The sequence below is a fragment of the Pygoscelis adeliae genome, unplaced genomic scaffold (assembly GCF_000699105.1).
Source record: "Pygoscelis adeliae isolate BGI_AS28 unplaced genomic scaffold, ASM69910v1 Scaffold786, whole genome shotgun sequence".
NCBI lineage: Eukaryota > Metazoa > Chordata > Aves > Sphenisciformes > Spheniscidae > Pygoscelis > Pygoscelis adeliae.
In genome coordinates this window covers 97,231-102,008 of record NW_008824912.1, presented here as the reverse complement: position 1 = coordinate 102,008, position 4,778 = coordinate 97,231, and positions in this window count along the sequence as shown.

Genomic DNA, 4,778 nt, shown 5'->3' with positions numbered 1-4,778 from the left:
CACCAGACGGTGGCAGGGGCCGTGACTCCACAGCAGCTGGGCCCTGCCGGCCCCGCGCCGTGCTCCTGAGCAGCCCGGGCTGCACGTGCTCCTGTGTTCGGTGGTGGAAGAAAACTTTGCCCTTTACCTTGACGGGAGTAGGGAGGAGGATAACCACGTGAGTGCGGGACCTTTGAAATCCTGGCCCTGCTTCTCTCCTGTGTGGAATTTGTTTTTGTTTTGTTTTCAAAAGAAAGGAGGTGCATGCCTGGGCACGCTACAGCCCCTCGGTAAGCACACGGCGGGGGCTGTACGGAGCAGGAAGGCTGGGCGCCTGCTCGAGCAGGCATCGGCTGCATTTCAACACACGTAAGGAGTTGGGGACAGTCTTGGAGAGGGAGCACGTGGAGCAGCCCAGCTCCCCTGGTGCAGAGGGCTGCGTCTGGCTGTGTGGGGGCAGAGCACCGGGCTCCATGAGCCTGGAGGAGCTGAAATCACCCACTGCTGGTGTTAAACCAGGACACCGGGGCTCGGGGCTGCAGTGCCCCAGGCCGGGAGCGTGCAGAACCACGTGAGGGGCTTGCAGGGGACGGAAAGGGTGCGGGGCTCGGCTCCAGGCTATCGCACAGCGGGTTTCGCCCCTGCAACCAAAAGTCATGCAGGATGTGGGGCAAATCCGACCCTGCAAGTCCCCCTCCTCCGGCTGCGGGGTACCGGGAGAGCCAGGACGCGCCGTGTCACTGCCGGGAGCAGCGGGGTCCTGCGGGTGCCAGGCTGGGCTCAGGAGGGGTCTGGGCTTGGCACGGGCTGCGGGGTTAACTCTGCCTTAACCATTTTTGAGAGCTGCCTGTTCCTGGAAACACCACTAATGGAGAGCCTGCCTGCACCCCGGGAAATCCTCCGGCACCTCATTAGCTTCGAATTGTCTTCACGCCTAATGCATTTCCCTTGCCGCGATCCCTCGGGCCATCAGCCTCAGAGGCAGGGACGAGCAGATGTCCTTCCCCTCCGCAGCAGCCGCTCCCGTGGTTGCAGACGGCAGCACCCGTGCGAGCGGCAGAGCGCATTTCTGCGGGGGCTGCCCTGGATTTTGAAATTCGGCACAAACGCAAAAATCTTCTGCCCATCTCTGCAGGTAACGGGGGTGGGGTGGGGGGGGGTGGTTCCCGGTTCGGCTTCCCAACGCTATGGGATGCTGACAATTGCTTCTCTGGGGAAGGGGATCTCCGGCTGCCGTTTCTGGCAGCCTCGTGGCAGAGTGATTTGCCGTAAGTGTGGAAAAATGAATGTTAAAAGCTCATCAATTAAAATGAGTGAACTAGCTACAAAATCAAAGGGAAGGATTTTTCAAGTTCGGCACCGACAAGCTCCATGCAAGACGTGAGCAGGCCTAGAAAGCTGTCAGAAAAAGGCACAGAGGAGCCTGTGATCCATTTTCAGGCCCTTTCTGGATTTCTTGCTTCGTTTGGGCCCTAACACATTCCCACGCGTACGGTATGGATGCACCTCTAGGTACCCCATGCGCAGCCAAGACTATTTCAAAGGAGTGACTCTGGATTTGCCCGGCAGCAAAGGAAAGAAAAATCTTTCAGGCAGGAGCTAAGGGGATTGCAGAGCCACAGCACAGCTTTAGCTTCTCCAATACCTCTATTGGAAATCTGTGATCGGCTTTTGGGGGTTTTTAAGCCCTGCATTATGGGCTTGCAAAGACCAAAAAAAGAGAAAAAGCCAAATAGAATTAGTTTCTCTGAGCAAGGTTAAGTTTCAGTAAGTTTGGGACAGAGCGATGGAGTAGCGGCAGGCCGCTCCCGACCTCCTCTGTTGCAAGAAGGAGCCGAGCAGAAATGAGGTAAGGACTTCCAAGAATAATTAGAAATCACTTCTGCAGAAGGGAGAAAAAAGAAAGTGCAGGGCAGTGCCTGCCTTACCTGCGAACCCTCAGCGTCCCCGGGGAGGCGAGGCGGAGGCCGGCTCCCCTGCGCCGGCTGCCCGTCCCTGGCCCCTCTCGCCTGCTCTCCTCCACCCTGCCACCCCCACGCCGGCTTTTATGGCCTTTCTTGTCACTCGGCTGAGTTGAGCCGGGCTACAGCGAATTGCCACACTTTCTGCTGGCTTCCTGTTTGTTCATCGCGAGCGTCTGTGGTAAAATTTCCATTACACGCTGGACAGGCAGGGCGGCAAAGAGAAGTGAAGCAAAAAAAAAAAAAAAAACCCCAAAAAACACCACCACCAAAAAACCAACCAACTCTGTGTTTTAGCGGTTGTCTCGACTCATTTGAAAATGAGAACGCGCCAGGCTGCTGTTAGACAGAGGGAGGCGAGGAGGGATGCCCTGGCTGCGGGAGCTGCAGAGCATCCTCCGGTGCCTGGGTCCAGCCTGGGCACGAAGCTGCTCTGGGTTCCCCCCTCCCTGTCCCTGAGGGGCTGGAGAGGTCCTGTTCCTCAGTTCAACAAGCAGAAGACCCTCATTTCCACCCCACTCACCAAAAAAAGCGTGTTTCCTAAATGCTGCCTCTCTGAATGGAGCCAGAGCACAAGGCAAAGCTCCGTCCTGCCCTGACTGAGGGCTGCGGCACGTGTCTGCATCCCCCTCCACCCTAAAGCCACTCCAGCTCAGCCAGCAGATCCTCCACTGAGGCCAAACCCAGAGTGGAGAGCAGCTTCCATGTCTCGCGGCTCTAAGAGAGCAGATCTGGAGGGGAGTGATTTATTTTGATCTTTCGTTAATCCTTGGCACGCCCAGAAGAGCCGTTTTGGCTGTAGAACAGAGGAAAACAAAGGAAAAGGTGGAAAACCGGCTGCCATGACAATATGGGTGCTACCAAAGGATCCAGGCACATCCGAAGCAGCGTCCCTTGGTCCGGAGGGGCACAGCACATTCCTGTGGGGCTGGAGCAGCGTGTGTGCACGGCAGGACACACAGCCGCGGGGCAAGCTGTGCTCCTCGACGCCTCTGCAAAGGGCAATTTTCCATCGGCCGTTGCAGAGTTTCCGATAGCTCCTGCTCTGCTCCAGCCCCTGTGTCTCCCTCAGCCCCACCAGTGCCCTGGGCTGTCCCCGCCTCATCCCGGCTCTGTGCCGGGCCCTGCTTTAGAGGGTGTAAAACACCCCGTGTGCTGCTTTCCGAGCTGAAACGGGGCTGAACGGGTGAGCGGCGTTAACTGTGGAGGGAGGCAGTCTGGTGGCTCAAGGACCTGTGTTTGGTTTGCTGCCTTGGACGGGGCATCGCTTCCTCAGCGCCCCTTTCCAGGAGACCCTGCACGACGGCAGAGGGGTTGTGGAGCTGCAGCCCAGCTCTTCCCGAGCTCTGTGTGTAAACGCCGTGCTATCCCTGGGCAAAGCTACGACACTGGGAGTTCGCTGTGGCCCTGGCAGACGTATCTTATTGTCTTATTGTCTTGTATTTAGAATGTCTTGTATTTAGAATGACGGTTGGACTCGATGATCTTGGAGGTCTCTTCCAACCTTAATGATTCTATGATTCTATCTGCATGGGATCCCCGTGGTGGGGAACCTTCTACAAAACCTCCTCGGCTGCGGCAGGCAGCGTGTGTGTCCCTCTGCACCAGCAGAAGCAGCGATGAGCGCGGGAAATGCCGCAGTGCCAGCACCAGTGGTCGGTGCCGGCCATTTGAAGGGTATATTTAGCCAACCGAGTCACATCACTTCCCTCAAACGCGGCTCAGAGCGGAGGTCCCGGTGTCGGAGCGGCTCTCGGGTACAGCAGGCTCAGGGTCCTGCCGTAGCGAGTGGCGATCTCCATCTTGCCCCCGGCTCGGGCTCGCCTGCAGTCCCCGTGGGACGGACACCCGCAGGGAGGCTGTGAGCCCGTCTCCTTCCCCTGCACGCTCTGCCCTTGCAGTCCCACCTTTCAGGGCTTTCGTTTTTCTCCCCGTTCGTGTCAGATGAGGGGGTTACCCCAGCCCGGGCTGCTCAGGGACTGAGCGGTACCTGTAGCGAACTCGTTACCCTGGCTCAGCGAGCAGCTTGGGAAGGCTGCGCTGCTCAAACCCTCCTTTTCTCTTATCGCAGCTATTGTTCGCATGAGAAAGGAAGGGAGGGGGGGTACTTGCATGTTCTTTGTTTTTTTCTTTCAGTTTATCAGAAGCAGAGAGGCAATACTTGGGGATCCAAGATTTCTTCCTCTGCCCTGACTGCGTGCGTTTTAACACCCATGCTTTTCCCAGAGCACAGCTACCTCCCTTAGAGGTGCCCGAACTCGGCGGCGCTGGGATGCACCCAGCAGATCCCGGCACGGCAGAGACCCGTCCCCTTGGCATGAGCCAACCTGCTACGACCCAGGGGGAACCCCACGTCCGCAGCCCGCACCCACGGGTGCTCCACGCTAAACCCACCCTTCCCCAGCACAGCTTGTGGTGCTACGGAGGAAAAATGACGGTCAGTTAAATAATGTGACTCTCAACAGCTGTCTTCCCAGCTCTGGTGCGCAAGCATGCTGCTGCTTTTGTACCCAAGACTCCGCAAGTCATCATCAACACAACAGTATTATTTCCCATTAATTAATATCAAAACGATCGTGGCAGCAAGGAAGATCGATGAAATAGCACAATTTTGCAAACGTGTTTGCTGGGCACTGGGAAATGAAACAGCATCTGAAAAACTCCTGAAGCCCTTGCTGCTGCTTTTCAGGGACGTTGTACCGAGTTTCAAGGCGCATTATAATTTTACTGGCTAACGAACCGTATGAAACACTAGGGATAAGGCTTGGAAAGGAAAGCCAGATGAGCTTGGACTGGCTGCTGAAAGCTACCAAATGCGTGCGTGCAAAACTCTGTGAC